This window comes from Cnephaeus nilssonii (genome assembly GCF_951640355.1).
Source record: "Cnephaeus nilssonii genome assembly, chromosome: 8".
Classification (NCBI taxonomy): Eukaryota; Metazoa; Chordata; class Mammalia; order Chiroptera; family Vespertilionidae; genus Cnephaeus; species Cnephaeus nilssonii.
Window position 1 is genome coordinate 23,049,649 of NC_137079.1, and position 20,761 is coordinate 23,070,409.

At 47.7% G+C, this 20,761-nt stretch overlaps 1 long non-coding RNA gene across 1 annotated transcript; it reads right to left on the bottom strand.

Annotated features, from left to right (window-relative positions):
* Window positions 1-564: 564 nt before the first annotated feature.
* Window positions 565-20,754, bottom strand: LOC307104248. Its single transcript, XR_013813867.1, has 3 exons — window positions 20,697-20,754; window positions 14,642-14,904; window positions 565-2,992 (listed from the first exon to the last, which is right to left on the bottom strand). It is a non-coding gene; the product is annotated as an uncharacterized lncRNA (long non-coding RNA).
* Between the last annotated feature and the right edge of the window lie 7 nt (window positions 20,755-20,761).

Here is a 20,761-nt window from a genome sequence, read left to right on the forward strand (position 1 = left end):
GACTCCTAATAACGTGGAGCTGAACCCAGTAATGCAAATCTGCTCAAGGTGCGGACCAGCTGAGTGGGTCTGTTTGGAGGAGGCCAGCCTCTGAAACCAGTGGGAGATGAGGAGCCAACAGGTGATGGTAGAAAAGATAAAGGGAGATTTCCATCTCAAATCTGCTTTGCGACAGATGGCCTTATCTTCTTGAAGGAAAAGGAATCAAGGCGCTGAGCTCAGGAAATGTGTGCCCCAAAGGAACTCAAGGTTCAAGGTGCCATGTTGGAAACCACTGGTGCCTACAGGGAGCAGAGGAGATGGGATTGAGTATACTAGTACAAGTTACAGTACTGGAGACAGTTCCGTAACTTCCTAAAGAGCAGGCAGAGGTATGAAGACCAAATGCTGGTCTCCTTCCTGAGCAAGGACCCATCTGCCTGCCTCAGTGAGCACCACGGCAGATTGGGGAACTGCGTTCTGTGAAATGGTAGGACCCGACTCTGCCCTGAACCGCTCCAAAGCTGTTGGTTCCCAGCATCTTCTTTTGGCACTGCTCTGCCTGTCATAAAATTGCTGGTACACTTCTACTGCACTCTTACACAAAACAAAGCGAAACTTCATTGACTCTTTTCATGTGGAACTAAAAAAAAAGGGGGGCTTTATTGACAGAGTGAGAAAGAACAGAAATGATTAGGGATTCCTCTCTAGGAGCTCTCGGGTTCACAGACACAGATTTTATTGTCCTTGCTCCTTGGCAGCCAATGCTGCAACAGAATCTTCCAAGCTGGCTGCCCTTGACCAAGTTTTCTAGACCGGAGGCTGGCAAACTACAGCCCACGGGCCAATTCTGACCCACCATTCATTTTTGTATGGCTTGAGAACTAAGAATAGCTTTTACATTTTTTTTAAAGTGTTAAAAAAACACACAAAACCAACAATGAAAAGACCTACACTGGACAATAATGTATAGTACGCTTAAAATTTGTTAAGAGGATGGATTTCATGATGTATTCTTACCATAATAATAATAATTTTTAAAAGAACAGTCAAGAAAAGGATGGTTCGTATTTCGTGACACATGAAAATCGTCTGAAATTCAAATTTAAGGGTTGCTACATAAACTTTGATTGGAAGACAGCCACACTCAGACTTAGGGCTGCTTTCGCACCACAGCGGTAGAGGCAAAGGCAGGGCTTGCTCCCAAGCGTCCTTGAAAGGCTTGGAGGTTTCCCAGACTGTTCTGAATCCATGAGACTAACCTGCTAATTCAACCAGGGTTGTTTACAGAATGTTCACCCTTTTACAACTACATTGGTGTTTATATGCCAAAGTCATTGTGGACCAGGAGGGGACCTCTTTGGGGTTGACTATCCCTGCCAGGGAAATGTAGGTCAATGCGGGAGTGGTGGGCGGGGGGGCTCTTAAAAGTCCCTGGGTTCTGTGTAACAAGTCAAATTTGTGCAGGTTCCTTAGGGCCATTGCAACCAAGACCCTCCCCCGCCCCCCTCTCCACCCAAAGGCCCAGGTCTGAATAGTCTATCTGGAGCCAGCGATGCCCCTCCTCTTTCCTTTGCTATTGGAAGCAGACTAGAATGAGTCCAACATTAGGAATGCAGCAAGCAGATGGACAGTTGCTGCGTTTTGGGTTGTTTCCAACCCCCCTTTCCTGTCTGCACCCTTCCCCCCATTTCTCCCAGTGTCCCAAGTACATTTTTTTAAAAAGAGAGGGCAAAACACAGAAACACAGGCCCACTGCCTGTCCCCACTACTTCCCAAATTTCAGGCCAGCAGACAACCTCTGCCCCACTGGGGAGGTCTCCTCCAGGGACCATCCCTCCTCTCTGTTCTCTCAGCTCCCCTAGGATGAAGGAGGAGGACTGACAGTGGAAAGGGGGTGGAAAATCAAGGTATGAGTTGTCCACCCCACTTCCGGAGCCCTGTGTAAGGGCTGTGAGAAGCTGGTAAGTTGAAGGGTGGAAGGGAAGCCACCTTCAATACCAGCAACTGTTCAGACATTGGTGGGGAGTCTTCTCTAGGCGCCTCTGGCTAAGCTGCCCAACCTATGGGAGCTGTGGAGGTAGCGTGGAGGCACAGACCAGGGACCTTGTCGGGCAACGGGGAGTGCGAGCTGTGGGAGACACAGGCAGAGGGAAGACCTGTGCAGAAGTGGCCCTCTCAGCCCCATGCCATACCATGCTGGACCATATCCACCCAGGTCTTGCTTGAGCAATTAGGCATCATCATTTAGGGTTCATTTCTTACTTGTGCTTCTTTGCTTGGTTTGGCTTACCTTACTTTCCACTCACATCCACCCCCAGATGAGCAAGCAATTCCGATGTCATGATGCCATTTAACACCAAAGGCAGTCCCCATAGCCAGGAAGGCATTCCAGATGGTGTGGTGGGAGTAAGGAATTCCTGGGCTTAGAGGGAGCAGGGAGAGTATGCAGACACCATCTGTGATTGCCGGGGAAATAGAATAGGACTCATGGAATGGGGAACCTCAGACCACACAGGGCAGGAGGTTGTCTTTTTAGCTGCTTCTAGAGCCTGGGGTCCTCTCCGTAGGCTGCAAGAAGGAAGTCCCTCCAATGTAATTCTGCTATGACCTCTTCCACCTCCCAATATGAAAATGACGTGCTGCCTCTCTACAACTGCCTCCAGCTGGAAACCAAAGAGTCACTGGTGCCTGCCTTTCATCCCAGTAGCTGTTCCCTTTTCTCCTGGCCCCCACCCAAGCCCTCCACCCCTTAATGAGCCACTGGGTACAAGAGGAAGTGCCAGCAGGACTGGGGGCCTGGTCACCGCGCGGACTCCAAAGCAGAGCTTGGCTGGGAGGAGGGCTAACTCGATGTCATCGCTATTCAAGAGGCCTGGGCTCTGCCTGCCCAGCTCTGGGTATTGGGCTCAGCAGCTGATACTGGGAAGAGATGAAGCTTCTGAGTTCTTGAAGTGGATCCTGAGTTGCTGATGCCTTCTGGAGACGAGATGGCAGTGGAAACCAGGAGGCCCTGAGAAAAGTAGGACAAAGACAGAGACTTGACTTGGGGTGGTGAACACACAATACAGTGTACAGATGATGTGCTATAGAATTGTGCACCTGATACCTATATAATTATGTTAACCAGTGTCACCCTAATAAATTCAATAAAAAGGGGGGGGGGGAAAGGTAGGACAAAGGATATTCATCTGATCTGTCTGAAAAATAACCAAATACCCACTGGCTACACCTTCCTGGGCCTCGTGAGATATGCATAAAAGTGGAAGACACAATAATGCCCTCACCGAGCCCCATGTTATTATAGATTATTGAATACATGCCTTAAAACTAGGAATACAGCCCAGCTGGTGTGGCTCAGTGGTTGAGCATAGACCTATGACCCAGGATGTCATGTTTCAATTCCCCAGTCAGGGCACATGCCTGTGTTGCGGGCTTGATCCCCAGTATGGAGCATGCAAAAGGCAGCTGATCAATAATTCTCTCTCATCATGGATGTTTCTATCTCTCTCTCCCCATCTCCCTTCCTCTCTGAAATCAATAAAAATATATTTTTTAAAAAAAGAATCCTGGGATGATTTTATATTTCCCCCAACACATATTGTGAATATGCTTTAAGTTATTTTGTTAAATAAATTCCTCAGAGGACAAGAGGTTCTTACAGCATGCAGGACTGGGCTAATGGGAATGTGTCCCCTGACCCTACAAATACATAAATGTGGGTAAACCATATCACTATAGATAGAGGATAGATAGATAGATAAGATAGATACATATACATAAATATACATATACATCATATACATATGCATCATATACATATATATCATATACATATACATATACATGTACACATACATGTACATATACATATACATGGTTAAAAAAAAAGGAAGGGAAAGAGAAATCATCATGTTTTAGAACGAAAGAAGGAACTCACAGGCAGAGAGAGCTGTCACATGAGCCTGATGTGGCAGTCAGGGAGGGGGTGGGGACTGGGCCTGGGTGCCGGCTGAAACTGAGACCCTTGTGTAAAGCTGCCCCAAATGGACTCAAAAAATCTTTCCCAGCAGAGCAGAGAAACAGAAAGCAAGATTTCTGTGTGTCAGAACTCAAGATGGGGGCTGGGGGAGGGGGTGGCAGCGGGAAACTCTCCTATAAGAAATTATCAAATCAAGTTTATGCTGTGTGGATCTAAATTCTACTACATGCCCCATGATAATGAAAATTCTAGACCAAGAAATTCACATAAAAGTTGATCTAGGCTCTGTTCAACCCTGGGGCTCCAGCAAAAGCGAATGCAAAATGGCTTTACTTCTAGAACACTGTCACTGAAAATAGAAGAATCCTAGCTGGAAATGAGGACATAATAAAAACTAGAAACCACAAAAACAAAAATGGACCGCCTGAAGAATGCTGAACAGACACATGGAATCGGATAATTGGTATCCCAAGTATTAGAAATGACAGAATCATCTAAAAGACACTACAAAAACAAGCATGTTAAAAGTTACTAAAGAGATAACAAAATAGAGCCTGGAATGAAAAAATGGGAAATTTTCAGTCCTGCCTCTCAACTTAATTTTGAAACAGACTCTAAGCCTCTTCTTTCTCCTATTAAAGTGAGAGTTCACAGAAGGCAAACAAGCAAATGGTATGTTCAGGATCAGGTTTAGCAAACAACTATTAATCAGGAACAAGAAAATACCAGTCTTCCTTCAAATTATGGATACACCTGCAGAAAGAATTAGAACCTGTGGCTCCCCCATGAGACACCCCAAGAAACCAGCAGCATTTCAGATTCTCCCTCCCAAGCACCACATATGCCTCTCAGTAAAGTCCCTGCCATTCATGAAGGAATTCAAAGAGGATTGGGAGTTTTCTCTGGGAAGTAGGACTTCCTGTGTCCCCTATGGCCTTCTAGTGTCCCCGTGATCATCACTGCTTCAGCTATCAGCTGAAGAGAAGTCTTCTGAGGTTCCATCTCTACTCTCCCAGGAAAGGGCTGACCAGGGTTTGATCCCCCTTTTCTTTCATTCTGGTCTACTGTTTTATCTATATACTAGAGGCCTGATGCACAAATTCGTGCACGGATGGGGTCCCTTGGTCTGGCCGGTGATCGGGGCCAATCAGGGCTGGCCGGCCAGGGGGAAGGGACCACAGGAGGTTGGCTGTGGGAGCACACTGACCACCAGGGGGCAGCTCCTGCCCCCTGGTGGTCAGTGCATCATCATAGTGACTGGTCGACTTGTTGTAATGGTCACTTAGGCTTCTATATATCCTACATAATAAAATGGTAATATGTAAATTACCATCACTCCGCTACGCCCACGATTGGGCCAGCAGGAGGCGCAGGGGGCGGGACTCAGGGTGGCCGGGGTAGCTGATTGGGCCAGCAGGACGCTGAGCTCGCGGCGCCACTGGCGCCGGGAGCTCAGCGTCTGTACCATGGCTGCCGGAGGCTTTCAGAAGGCCTGGGGCACCAGCGGACAGCCGGACAGGTCCCCCGCGATCAAAGGCCAAAGCGGGGGACCTGGCCGCCTGTCTGCTCTGGCGCAAGGCCTTTCGAAAGCCTCCGCAGCGCCGGAGGCTTTCGGAAGGCCTGGGTCGCCGGCGGACAGCCAGCCGGACAGGTCCCCCGCGATCAAAGGCCAAAGCGGGGGACCTGGCCGGCTCTCTGCTCCGGCGCAAGGCCTTTCGAAAGCCTCCGCAGCGCCGGAGGCTTTCGGAAGGCCTGGGGCGCCGGCGGACAGCCAGCCGGACAGGTCCCCCGCGATCAAAGGCCAAAGCGGGGGACCTGGCCGCCTGTCTGCTCCGGCGCAAGGCCTTTCGAAAGCCTCCGCAGCGCCGGAGGCTTTCGGAAGGCCTGGGTCGCCGGCGGACAGCCAGCCGGACAGGTCCCCCGCGATCAAAGGCCAAAGCGGGGGACCTGGCCGCCTGTCTGCTCCGGCGCAAGGCCTTTCGAAAGCCTCCGCAGCAGCCGGAGGCTTTCGGAAGGCCTGGGGCACCGGCGGACAGCCGGACAGGTCCCCCGCGATCAAAGGCCAAAGCGGGGGACCTGGCCGCCTGTCTGCTCCGGCGCAAGGCCTTTCGAAAGCCTCCGCAGCAGCCGGAGGCTTTCGGAAGGCCTGGGGCACCGGCGGACAGCCCGCTGGTGCACCAGGTGCATGATTAAATCATGCACTGGGCCTCTAGTCCTATATAATAAAACCCTAATATGCAAATTGACTGAACAGCGGAACAACCAGTGTCCATGATGCTCACTGACCACCAGGGGGCAGACGCTCAAAGCAGAAGCTGCCCCCTGGTGGTCAGTGCGCTCCCACAGGGGGAACACTGCTCAGCCAGAAGCCAGGCTCACAGCTGGCGAGCACAGCGGCTACCTCCACAGCAGCGCTAAGGACCCCTCGGGGGATGTCCGACTGCGGGGAGTGGGCCTAAGCCAGCAGGCAGACATCCCCCAAGGGGTCTGAGACTGTGAGAGGGCAAAGGCTGGGCTGAGGGGACACCCCCACCCCCCACCGCAGTGCATGAATGTCATGCACAGGGCCTCTTGTATAGATATACTAGTAAAAGCCTAAACAACCAGCTGACCATCCGGTAGCTATGATGCGCACTGACCACCAGGGGGAAGACGTTCAACACAGGAGCTGCTGAGCAACAGCAACTTTGCAGAGTGCCCTCTTGCACTCCCGGACCCCTTGGGGGATGTCAGACTGCGGGTTTCAGCCTGATCCCCGCAGGCCAGGCCAAGGGACTCCACCTGCCGGCAGGACCCCACTCACTCCACAGATGCCCTTCGAGCCCCGGCGCTGCCCCAGGTGCAGCCACCTGGGGAAGGACCGTGGGAGGTTGGCTCCAGGACATGTCAGGCCTATCTCGCCCAGTCCCACCCCGCTGGCCACCTTCTAATTAATTTCCTTTCAATGTGCATGAATCTGTGCACCAGGCCTCTAGTTTTAATATAAGGTCAAATAATTATTCCGTTTGTTCTTTTTTCAAGATTGTTGTAATTATTCTAGACCCTGTGCTCTTCTACCTAAATCTTAGAATAAGGGTGTCTGTGTACAAAAATACCTTGCTGGGCTTTTGATAGAAATTATATTAAACCTATAGATGAATTTGAAAAGAATTGACATTTCTGCTATGTTGGATCTTCCAATCCATGCCCATAATATATCTCTCCACTTATTCAGGTGTGGTTTTTTTGTTTGTTTCATCAGCATTTTGTAATTTTCAGCATGCAGACCTTAGAAATGTTTGTGTGTGTGTGTGTGTGTGTGTGTGTGTGTGTGTGTGTGTGTGGTTTTGTAAAATATATTTTTATTGATTTCAGAGAGAGACAGAATCATCAATGATGAGAGAGAATCATTGGTTGGCTGCCTCCTGTGCACCCCCCCACTGGAGATCAAGCCCACAACCCAGGCATGTGCCCCTGACAGGAACTGAACCTTCAGTCCACAGGCCAACACTCTATCCACTGAGCCAAACTGGCTAGGCACTTGTGCATGTTTTAAGTTTACACTTAAGTGTTTCATTTGCTTTGTAACAATTATAAATGGTGTAGCATTTCTTTTCTTTTTAAAAATAATTATTTATTGTTGAAAGGCTTACATATGTCCCCCTTTTTTTCCCCACTGACCCCCTTTAGCCCGCCCCCACCCCATTGTCTGTGTCCATGGGCCATGTATATATGTATACAAGGTCCTTGGTTGATTGCCTCCCACCCACCCACCCTCCCCCACCTTCCCTCCAAAATTCCACACTCTGTTCCTTGCTTCCATGTCTCTGGATCCATTCCGTTCATCAGTTTATTTTGGTACTTAAATTCCATGAGTGAGATCTTGTCTTTCTCTGACTGACTTATTTCACTTAGCATAATACTTTCCAGGTCCCTCTATGCTGTGTCAAAGGTAAGAGATTCTTCTTTTTTACTGCTGCATAGTATTCCATGGTACAAATGTACCACAGCTTTTTTATCCACTCATCTACTGATGAGCACTTGGGCTGTTTCCAGATCTTAGCTATTGTAAATTGTGCTGCTATGAACATAGGGGTGCATACATTCTTTTTGATTGGTATCTCAGGTTTCTTATAATATACTAGAGGCCCGGTGCATGAAATTCGTGCACGGAGGGGGGTTCCCTCAGCCCAGCCTGCATCCTCTCTAATTGGGGACCTTTGGAGGATGTCCGACTGCCAGTTTAGGCCCGATTCCTGTGGGACATCCCAGCAGTCAGACATCCCTCTCGCAATCTGATTGGTCAGTTCCTATGCCAGTCAGCATCTCTGGGCCTATCAGCGCGGCCTGATCATAAAGGCGGGGCTGATCAGCAGCCCCGTGGAGGCCTGGAGAGAAATGGAGGCGTGGTTGCTGGCCAAACTGGGAGAAAAAGAGAGAGGCAAGTGCTGATCAAAAGCTGCCACAGAGGCAACAGATCAGTCCCTGTTTCTCTCTTCAGGCCTCTCTCTGGCCCTGATTCACAGGCCCCTCAGCAGTTAGTGCTGGGGCACCATGCCTGTAGCGAAAGCAGTCAGCGCTGGGTTGCCACAGCAACCCAGTGCTGACTGCAGGACTGACTTCCAGTTGGTTGAGCCTCAGTCATTACTGATCCTTACGACCCAGGGTTTTTATATATTAGGATTCCTAGATGTGGGATCACTGGGTCAAATGGAAGTTCCATATTTAATTTTTTGAGGGAACACCATACTGTTCTCCACAGTGGCTGTACCAGTCTGCATTCCCACCAGCAGTGTACTAGGGTTCCCTTTTCTCCACATCCTTGACAGCACTTGTCATTTGTTGATTTATTGATGGTAGCCATTCTGACAGGTGTGAAGTGATACCTCATTGGCCTTTTAATTTGCAAATATCTGATGATCAGTGACTTTGAGCATTTTTTCATATGTCCACTTTGCCCATTTTGTAATTGAATTATTTGTTTTCCTTCTGTTGAGTTGTATGAGTTTCTTATATATTTTGGATATTATCCCTTTATCAGATGTATCCTTGCCAAATATGTTCTCCCATACAGTGGGCTCCCTTTTCCTTTTGTTGGTGGTTTCTTTTGCTGTACAGAGCTTTTAATTTTGATGTAGTCCCATTTGTTTATTTTCTCTTTAGTTTCCTTTGCCCTAGGAGATGTGTCCTTAACCATATTGCTACAAGAGATATCTGAGATTTTGCCGCCTATGGTTTCTTCTAGGATTTTTATGGTTTCACGACTTACATTTAAGTCTTTTATCCATTTTGAGTTTATTCTTGTGTATGGTGTAAGTTGGTGGTCTAGTTTCATTTTTTGTGTGTGTATCTGTCCAATTTTCCCAACAACAATAAATGGTGTAGCATTTAAAACTACAGTTCATACCTATTTGTTGTTAGCATATAGAAATGTGATTAATTTTAGTAGGTTGACTTTGTATTCTGTGACATTGCGGAACTAATATAGCAGTTATAGTAGTTTTTATTAATTTCTTTTGCAGATTATTTAAGATTTTCTTTAGAGAATATCTGTCATCTGCAAATAGGGACAGTTTTGTTTCTTCCTTTCCATTCTGCGTGCTTTTTCTTTCCTTACTGCAGTGGCTAGAATTTACAGCACTATGCTGAGTAAGAGTGGTGAGAGCTAACATTATTCCAATCTTAAGGAGAAAGCATTGTCTCTCACTATCAACTATGATGTTACCTGTGGGGTTTGGTAGATACTCTTTTTCAAATTGAGTTAGTTCCTCCCTATTCTTAAGTGGCTGAAAGTTTTCATCATAAATGGGTGCCGGATTTTATCAAATGCTTTTTCTATACCAATTGATGGGATTATGATTTTTATCCTTTAGTCTATTGATACTGTGGACTTTTTAAGTATTTAATCTTTATTGACCACTTAATATGGTGGACTCTTGAATATTGAAACAGACTATATATCTGGAATAAATCCTACTTTGTCATGGTATGTAATTCTTTTTATATTATACTTATAATTATTTTATAATGATGGATTCAATTTGCTAATATTTTATAGAGGACTAAAGGCCCATGCACCGGTGGGGTCCCTAGGTCTGGCCTGCGCCCTCTTGCAATCCAGGACCCCGCAGGGAATGTCGGACTGCCGATTTCGGCCCGATCCCCTCAGGGCAGGCTGAGGGACCCCACCGGTGCATGAATCCGTGCACCGGTCCTCTAGTATGCATATAGGACCTTTGGTTAATCTCTTCCCTCCTCTCCTCCCTCCCCCCTTCCCTCTGAGATTCATCAATCTGTTCCATGTTTCCATGCCTGTGGTTTGTACTCCTGCGTTGAGCATCTGCCTCCTGGTGGTCAGTGCACATCATAGCTACCAGCCGGTCAGTCAGCCAGTTGACCAGTCTTTTAGGCTTTTATATATATAGATTGTGCAACTAAGTTCATAAGCGATATTGATTTATGGTTTGTCTTTGTCTGGTTTTGGTATCAAGATAAATTTGGCCTCATAAAATGAGTTGGGAAGTGTTCCCTCCTCAGTTTTCTGGAAGAGGTTGCATAAAATTGGTGTTTATTCTTCTCAGGTATTTGAAAGAATTCTTCAGTGAAACCATCTGAGCCTGGAGATTTCTCTTTGGGAAAAGAATCTGTTTGGATCACAACCTCTTTGTCCACTGGAATCACAAAAGCGTTAAAGACTTTGGCCAAATTATATAATCTAGAATTGCAGGAGACCTTGGAAATCATCAAATCCCACATCCCTCACCAATACCAAGGCCTAGAGATGAGGGAAGTGTCTTGCCCAAAGTCACAGAACTAGTGAGCAGCAGAAATGGGAAGAGCCGGTGGTTCAGTATGCTCAGTCCAGCTTTTTTTTGCTGCTGAAGCAAAGATAATGGTAATTGCTCAAAAAGTGAAGATTTTTAACTTTTCAGATACCCTCACACTCATTGCCTACTTGCTCTCTCATAGAAGGAAATAAAATGCTTCTTTGTATATAAGTCATCAATAAGAAGACCCCCCAGTCTCTCCTAGCCCAAGTTAGAACTAGAAAGGGCAGAGGGCAAGAGCAGAGCTGGTAACCCAGGGCCAAGGGGGCAGAGAGGCAAAGCTTTGGCAACAAACTCTCCCATGGAAGAAGCCGCCACAGGGCTGAGCGACCTGGGAACCAGCACCCTCTGTTGGTCTGATGCACATTTGGATGATCAGATGGGCCAAGGGAGAACACTAAGGTAGGCACCTTTCCCAATGGAGTCAGCAAACAGTAGGAAGTTAGGTCTTCCTGCTCACACACCCTCTATTTTCCTTATGGTACCAGCTGGAGTCCAGTTTCTGAACTGCAGGTTAGAAGGCAGAAGAAAGGAGGGAATGGATTACACCTCCATGCACACATAATGCAACATTCCCAGACCTGATTCCTCCTATCACAGCTGTTGTTCAATGTAGGAAGCGGTTATAGGGTTAAGCCTCGGGCTGACCTGCTGGTAAAGTCCCAAACAAGTCCCAGCTTGGAGGGCACAGTCCTCTAAGCATAATTAAGCTTGATCTTGTGACTGCTCCCTAGATCTTTCCTGGGTAGCTAGTGGGCTGTGGGAGGGGCAGCAAGTGCTGCCAAAACAAGTGAAACTTACAAGAACATTGTCAATTGCCTTGTTTGTCCCTGATTATAAATAAAGCCTCAGCTTTGCAGTCTGGATCTGTTCTGTGTCCTCAGCCAGGCACAAAAGATCCACCTAGGCTGATGCTCTATCCACTGAGCCAAACCAGCTAGGGCTTATTTTTAAAAATTCACTTTGGCAATACATAAGATGGGGTAAATTATATGCTTCAGGGATCCAAATATAAGTTACTAACCAGGTACTGAATTAGTTTAAAAAAAGAACATTGCAGGAATTTTCAATACCATTATATCCCCCGTGCCTGGAATAGCTCCTGGCAAGAAACTCTCAGTAAAACTTTCAATGACAGACTGTCAAAAGAACTTCTTAAAAAGGAAAAAAAAAAAAAATGCCTGGCCAGTATGGATCAGTGGTTGAGCATCGACCAATGAACCAGGAGGTCAGGGCACATGCCGGGTTTCGGGCTTGATCCCCAGTAGCAGGGCTTGCAGGAGACAGCCAATCAGTGATTCTCTCTCATCAGTGATGTTTCTCTCTCTCTCTCCCTCTCCCTTTCTCTCTCTGAAATCAACAAAAACATTTTAAAAAGAAAAAGAAGAAAAATTGACAAAGCAAAACCTACAGACTTAGCAAGAGGACCACTAGAGGGCGCTCCAGCCCAGTAGCTAACAGGCTGGGAAACAGCGCCAAGTAAAGCACTCATCCCCATGGGAGAATCTTAGGGTTCCCCTAGCACTTCCCACACTCCAGGGTGGCTCCAGAAGAGTAAATCCTAGCCACCTCCCTTCACATCACACCCCCATGTCTTTCCTCTTTTGTGTGTATGTTTCCTCATGTGTCTAAGTCAACCCTCTGACCCAGAGGGTAGGATTGCAGGCTATCTATGTGCAGTGCAAGGACCCTGCATGCTGGAACACTTAATAAATGTCACATTTTGCGCCTCAAATAAAGGAAATAGAATGTCACAGGCAGAAGCCTAGGCCTGGGAATCAGGAGGTGGGTTTCTAGACAGTTCTTTATATTCACTGTAAGTTCGTCAGGTCCCTAACATTGTGCTATAAGTTTTATAGGTAAACTAGAGGCCCAATGCACGAAATTCATGCAAGAGTAGGCTTTCCTTCCCCAGGCTGCCGGCACTGGCTTCCATCTGGCACCCGGGACCCAGGCTTCCCTCAAAGCCTCAGCTTCATCCCAAAGGTCATCTGGTCTAATTAGCATATTATACTTTTATTATTATAGAAAACAAAACTTGAATTTCAGTGCTTATCAAGGGTCACATAGATCATAAGCAGATTCTGAACCAAGGACATTTTGTCTACAAAACCCATGGAATTAACAATATACCATCAGCTTTGAGTTCAAATATGTCACTATTGAAAGCATTCATGCTTTCTATGAGATCCAGTGAGGCTAGAAGACTGAATGTTGGGGTTCAGTTGGAGTCAGGGGAAGGGAAAGAGAAGGCAGTATATTGGAGCTCTTCCTGGGGGCGTGGAGAGGGCAATGTCACCACCCAGAAGAACAGGGTGGACCCACCCTAGGCAAGAGTCTTCAAGGTTTCTATTCGCTACAGACTGAACCTTTGTGTCCGCCCCAAAATTCACCTGTGATGGTAACTCCCAATAGGATGGCTTTTAGACGTGGGGCCTTTGGGAGGTAATTAAGTTTAGAGGAGGTCATGAGGGTGGGGCCCCCATGCTAGGGTTGGTGTCCTTATAAGAAAAGGAGATCGGAGCCCTCTCCTCCTGCCACGAGAGGACACAGCAAGAAGGTGGCCCTTTGCAACCCAGGAAGAGGGTCTTCACCAGGAAACAAATCTGCAAGCAACTTGGACTTCCCCACCTCCGGAACTGAGAAATCAATGTCTGTTGTATAAGCTGCCAGTCTGCGGGCTTTTGTTATAGCGGCCCAAGCAGATTGACTGACCATCTTTGCCTCCACTGTATCCTTTTCTCTTCTTGGGACGACTCCCCCTACCCCACCACCCCCTCTTCTCACATTAAAAGCTGCTCTCAGATAAAGATCCCATCTAGTTCACAAGCTCCTCAGCTAACTTGAAGCACTCTGAAGTTTGGGAATGACTGGGGTGATGAAGTATGGGCCTTGGACTAAGTAGGTTATAAAAATATTTAAATTGGGATTCTGAATATGGGCAGGCTAATTCCCCCTTTCCCCTGCTTCATTTTCCTCTTATGTGAAATGCAGAGAGTAATACTCGTCTAGATTGTGGTGCGATTTAAGTGATTTTTGCCAGTCAAACCTCTTGCACACGGTGCAGGCACAGAGTTGGGCCTCAGGAAGCGTTCGTTTCCTTTCTCCCTTACTTGTAGGGAATGCCAAAGACAGTTTACAGTTAGCAGAACCTTTTCATTCAAAGAGAAAAGTTAAAATGGGAAAATATCAGGCATCAACTGTGAGTAGAAGAGGTATTTGGGGTTTGGGGGTGGGGAAGAACATGTGGGGACTAAGGACCTTGATGAGTCACATTAAGCATAAGGGGATTGTGGACACGAGTCACAATCCTGACCCCAAAGCAAGAAGAAGGCCTCAACACACTCCCTGCGCTGGGTGGATCTGCTCAGAACTAGGGTTTGCTTGGGATTGCTTTCACACACACCCTCCCGATTTTTCCTCTAATCCACTTGTGCTGGCATCTTCTGCTGCCTCTTAAGATTCACTCTCCACCCTTTCCCGCCCTGCTCTGTGCCCCAGGAAGTTGGACTCGAAGGCAGCATCAATGGGCTGCCTTGTCCTTTGTCCTCCAGCTGGATTAGGGCACCAGGGAGCTGGGCAGGAGAGCAGAGGGCAGGAGGCCAGCGGAGCATGAGTTTCTACTTCCTATTCCCTCCTTGTGCCAGCCATATGGTGGCAGCTCCATATGGTGCCTCTCCACAGGTTCGTGCTCTTTCCCTCCCTCCCTCCCTCCCTCTCTTCTTTCTTCCCCCCACCCCTGAATTCCAGTAACCACACTCCCCTTGTTCCTTCCGGCCCAGTCTGCCCCAAGTACCAAGGTTTCCCTTGTGGTTTTCCTACCTCTAGCCCACACCTTTATAAATTGTCTCTTTATTAAACCTCCTCAAATTACCTAATTGGAGTGACACTGACTGACCATCCATGAAGGCTGGTTAGGTCCAAGAAGCTGGCATCCTGCTGGTCCCTGGTGACTACAGTGCTACTGTTCTTCAGTTGCCACCAAAGGATCTCTTTGTTGTTTCACTCTCCTGGCCAACACACAATACCTTCTAAGACATCTCAGGTGGACACACCCAGGGCCATCTGCAGAAGGGTAACCCCAGGTAAATCGCCTCATGGGCACTCCCACCACTCTCCAGCTCCATTGTGTTGTTCCTGCAATGGGAAGAAGATGATTAGCAAGGAATTAAGCCTAAGAACCTGCTCTTGAGGTCCAGGTAAAGAGTGCAGGCCCTACTCTGAGCCAATAAAATTTTTTATAAGCCCTTGAGCCCAGAAGGCATATTAAAACATGGACTCCACCATTGGGAACCTTCATGTTAGCTCATATGTCTCATCATCATGGCCTCATGATCTTTAGAGGCACCTGTGATATTTTTGTACAACAAAGGTTTCCTATATTTTCTGCCCCAGATCAAGATTAAATCCTAACCCTAACCGGTTTGACTCAGTGGATAGAGCGTCAGCCTGCGGACTGAAAGGTCCCAGGTTCAATTCCGGTCAAGGGCATGTACCTTGGTTGCGGGCACATTCCCAGTAGGAGGAGTGCAGGAAGCAGCTGATTGATGTTTCTCTCTCATCGATGTTTCTAACTCTCTATCCCTTCCCCTTCCTCTCTGTAAAAAATAAATAAAATGTATTTTTTAAAAATGTTTAGAGTTGATTTCAATGTGAGTCCTAAGAGTCATACGTGTATGTTTATGTGTGTGTGTATTGCCTATTGTGTCTTTTTAAAAAAATATATTTTATTGATCTTTTACAGAGAGGAAGGGAGAGAGATAGAGAATTAGAAACATCGATGAGAGAGAAACATCGGTCAGCTGCCTTCTGCACACCTCCTACTGGGGATGTGCCCGCAACCAAGGTACATGCCCTTGACTGGAATCAAACCTGGGACCCTTCAGTCCGTAGGCTGACACTCTATCCACTGAGCCAAACCAGTTTTGGCAATAAAATGTATTTTTTTTTAAAGATTCAATCCTATATAATAAAGTGCACTGACGACCAGGGGGCAGACAACCAGTCGACCAGTGGCTATGACGTGCACTGACCACCAGGGGGCAGATGCTCTGACTGGTAGGTTGGCATGCTGCTGAGTTCCAGCCAATCGGGACTGAGCGAGATAGGCCGGACATGCCCTGGAGTCCTCCCATGGTCCCTCCCAGGTTTGATCGTGCACCCGTGGGGTTCCTCAGCCTGGCCTGCACCCTCTTGCAATCCGGGATCCCTCAGGGGGATGTCGGAGAGCTGGTTTCAGCCAGATCCCACAGGCCACTCCCCTTGGGAGGGTGCATGGCTCATGGCTGGTGAGTGGTGCTGCCGCAGCACGGAGCCTCCCCTGATCAGGACTGATTGGGCACGAGCCCAGGCAGGCACATTGGGGCCGGAATGAGCAGGAGAGGCAGGTAGGAGCTGCAGGCAGTGCTGGACTATGAATTCGTGCACCGGGCCTCTAATATTTATAAAAGACATGTTAAGGAAAACAGGCAGATTCTCCAAGACTAGAGAATAACAGTATGGGTGAAAAGAAACAGCTCTTACCGTGAGAAACAGCCTTGCCATTGAGTTTATGGGAAGCAGAGCAGAATTGAGAGCTATGGTGTCACCACTGATGAGCACCAAAGGGCTGAATGTTGGGAGGCCTAAGGGTACAGAGTGGAGGTATTCATCAGCCAACATCTTGGGTTTGCAAGCAGGGCTATCCAAAAAGACCAAACAGCAGAGAGAAAAACAAAACAAAACAAACCAAAAAACAAATAGCAGAGAGAGAATACAAGAAGACAAACATGTTAACCAGGATCCAGATGGACAGGGACCCCAAAGCCATTCCCCAAGCACAACAGGCCTCTCCAGGCCTGCTTGGGGCACCTTCATTCCAATCATATCAATTAACCTCGCAAAGCATTTCCTGCCAGGAGACCAGGCCTGCATGCCTGTGGGTGATGGAGAGCCAGGCTGCACGCAGTGATACTGTGAGTCCATCTGGAATGGAAACCAGAGCTCCAGAAGAAAGGCTCAGTCTATATCAGAGGCAGGAAGCAACGAACATCCCTTATCGCACAAGAAAGTACAGGAGCCTCCACAGGCGACTGGGGCCCTGGTGACAGGACGAATAGCTAATGTGAAGGACTCCAAAGGTTGAAGGGGGAACACGCTCGGTCAACATCAATAACATTAGGAAAGGATTAAAACACACACACCAGGTCACTTTTCTCCCGCTACCCCCCGCACCCCCCACCCCCAATCCCTTCCTAGCCTGCAGGGCTTCAGAAGTCAGTCTCTACTTCAGTGTAACTCAGTGAATCTGAAAGCAATGGCTCCTGCTACTTCCTTCCCAGGCCGCCACTCCTGGGGACCCTCTCACGGCACTTCTTCCCCACACAGGTCCAGCTCAGCTGTACTGAGACGAACACCAGAGAGGGCCAGTGCCTGCTTAGGGCTATTCTTAGACTGTCCCCGTGTGCCTGGTTGGCTACCCAGATAAAGTCCACTTAAAAATGATAAAAATCAGCCCCTTACCCCTCCCTGCCTACAGATCAAGTAGAACAAGATGGGATGGAAACTATTCACTCTGCATCCCCCTCCTTATCTTTCTTCTGGAAAACATTCCTTCACTCTTTCTGCTTTTGTTCTGTGGACCTACAGCTACAAGTGCTAAAACAGCCAAAAGCTAAAAGATTTAACAGAGCCTTGAAAAGAAGACAGAAATAAGCGATTTTGGCTCTGGGCAGCTAAGCACTCAAAAGCATCATCAATGGCTTCCACATGCCATTGGTGCCACCAGCTATCTGTCTAAAAGGCAACTCTCATCGTGTACCTGCCTTATAGGAGCTGGTATGTGCTTACGGACTTGACATGAATGAGTCCCTGCTCTATAAAGAGGTAGAAACCACCATAGACAAAAAGGCTGGACAGGAAACAATTCATCAGTGAGTCTGTCAAAGACATAAAATGTCACTGCTTCAAATCAATAAGTTCTGGCCAGTGTGGCTCAGTTGGTTGAGCATCTTCCCATGCACTAAAAAGGTTGCAGTTCGATTCCAAGTCAGAGTGTTATAGGGACCTCTCACCGACACAAGAGAGGTGATACCAGACAGGACAGCCCCCTGACTCAGTGGAGAGGGCTGTCCCCAACCTTGATCCTTGTCTTCTCATATAAATGAATTTATACAAGAGACCTTGACTGAGTTGTGAAAAGCCAATTAATTAAAGCATGCATTTTTGTTGAAAAAAGCAAAAGCAAAGCAAGCAAACCTGTATATCTGACTTACGAAGCACAGACGGGCTCTCAGCCAATCTGAAGAGCAAGTTGGGTAGAGGTCTGAGGCGTTATATACCCTCCTGTCTATAGGCCTCAAAATTTCTCTGCTGACTATTTTGGTATATAGACTAATTCTCAAGGTCCCTTTTTAAATTTTGTTGTGGTCTCCCAGAATTCATGAAAAGCACCTGTAACTTTATCTTGCCAAGCCTTGAGACTGCTGGCTTCTCTGCTTAGAAGGCACTTAAAACAGCCCCCCCCCCCTTTTTTTTTCTTTCCCCTTTCCCCCTCCCTTTCTGCATTCTCTCATTAGGGAGGTTTTTTTAACCATTTGCTCTCTGTCCTTGGCTGGGGAAGATAATGGCTTGTTAGTTCCAAGCTGGCTGCAAATTGCCCACACTGTTTGGCCTTGTTTTAACTTTCCTGTCTCAGATTTCCTATTCCTCCTGCCCTGGAATCCTGTAGAAAGGGCACATGCCAAGGTTTTGGGCTCAATCCCTGGTCGGGGTGTGTCAGGGGTAAATTCAGGAGGCAGCCGATTGACTTATCTCTCCCATATCAATGTTTCTCCTTCCTTCTCCCTCTCTCTCAAAAATCAATAAAAACATTTTTAAAATTTAAAAAATCCAATAAAATTTTAATTATGAAAGAAAAATAAATTGCCACTGCTGAGGGTTCTCCGACATCTTCAGATCCACCCTTCTCATCTGACAGAAGATGAAACTGAGGCCCACAAAGAGGAAGGGACTTGTCCAAGACTGAACAGCTACTTAGCAGCACCACACCCCTCATCCCAGGCTATTGGAGCTTTTGAAGCAGGCCCCTTCCCAACAATCTCAGCCACCCAAACATGCCCACCCAACGAGGCACCAGAGCAAACCCCGTTTCAAAACAGGTCCTCCCAGGGGAGAATGGGCTACTTTGCTTTCAAGTGTGGGAAGAAAAAGACTGGCCCGGAAGGGAAGTGAGAGACTGGGTTCTAGTCCTGCCTCAGGCTTTTCACGGCTGTGTGTTCTTAGACAAACCCCTGCTCCTCTCTGGGCCTCCGTTTTTTTGTTTTTGTTTACTTTTAATAAGATGGAGGTGAATATTGTCCTAGATGGCCTATAAGCACCTGGACCTGGAAAGAGCTAAAATTTGGCAATTCCATAGTTTTCTGGGAGGAAAGTTCTGGGAAGACCTGTGGGATTGCTTTCATATCACCTCATTCTAGAGTTGCGCTTACCCAACAGAAATATATTACAAGCCATATGTATATATAATATTTCTTACAGTCCCACTAAAAGAACGGGTGAAATTAATTTTAACAATATATTTCACTTAATATAGTCAAAATACTATTTCAACATGTAATCAATATAAAACAAATTGTTGAGATAGTTTAATTATTTTTTCACACTCAGTCTTTGAAGTCTAGTGTGTATTTTACTGTTGTGAATGTGGACTAGCCATATGTCAAGTGCTTCCCAAACACATGTGGCCGGTGGCTACCTGACTAGATTTAGCTCAGGAGTGACCTGGGGCCTCACCCTCCTGCGGTCCATTCTAACTCCAAAGCCACCAATTTTCTTTATAAAAAAAAAACACTAGCCCTAACCAGTTTGGCTCAGTGGATAGAGCATTGGCCTGTGGACGGAGAGGTCCCAGGTGCGTTGGACTCCAGACAAGGGCATGTACCTTGGTTGCGGGCACATCCCCAGTGGGAGGTGTGCAGGAGGCAGCTGATCAATGTTTCTCTCTCATCGATGTTTCTAACTCTCTATCCCTCTCCCTTCCTCTCTGTAAAAAAAAATAAATAAAATGTATTAAAGAAACAACAACAACACTAAATCATGTCGCTCCCCTGCTTAAAAGACCTCTGATATTTCAAGCCTTCATAGGACAAATTCTGAACACTCTGGCAAAATTGAAAAAGAACCTTCACAATCCGGCCCCAAATTTCCTTTTAAACTGTTCTCTTCCCTCCTTTTTCTTTCCAAGTTGTGGCCACAATGGCAGAAACTGTTCTCTCACCCAACAGGCTTTTCCATCCTCCTTGCATTTTTATCTCTCCACTTAGGGATCTCCTTGAAGATTCATTCCTTCCTTCAAGGAGTGCCTACTAAATGTCAGGCAGCCTGCGGGGCTTTGGACCCAACTCACAGAGCTACAAGGAACCTTCTTGGATCAACTCTTACCCCTCCCCCTACTCCGGCCTCCACGATTGTCCAATCCCACCCCGCTCCACCCCGTCCTACTAGTAGGTTTAGCCACATCGCCCAGCTGGGTGATTTGTTCACGTGTCCTTCTCCCACACTCTCCCCAGTGCCTTGGAGCGAGCATTCCTGGCCATTTCTTCCACGCCTGCCACCACGTGAATGCTCCATAAACCCAGGAGGGGTGAATGAGCAGTCAATCCCGACATTCTCATCCGAGGAACTAAAGCACATCCGGCCTGAAACCCTCGTGCAAGTCTTCCCAGCGAGGCGCGGGTCGCCTAGGACCCCCGGCAGAGCGAGGAGACACGCCCCCGACCCAGCGAGGCACTAACCCCAGCAAGCCTCTCGCCCCCCCACGCCCGTCCCCGCCAGCGTGGCCAGGACAGACCCAGGAGCGCAAGGGGCAGGGAAAAGGGGTTGTCGGGGGCACGTGCGCGCAGGAGCTGGTCAGTAGGGGGCCTCTCATCTTGGGACGCGGAGGAACCGACCTGCAAGGAGCCGCTCGGAGGCGGGAGGGGCGGCGGCGGCACAGCCGGAACTACAAATCCCAGGG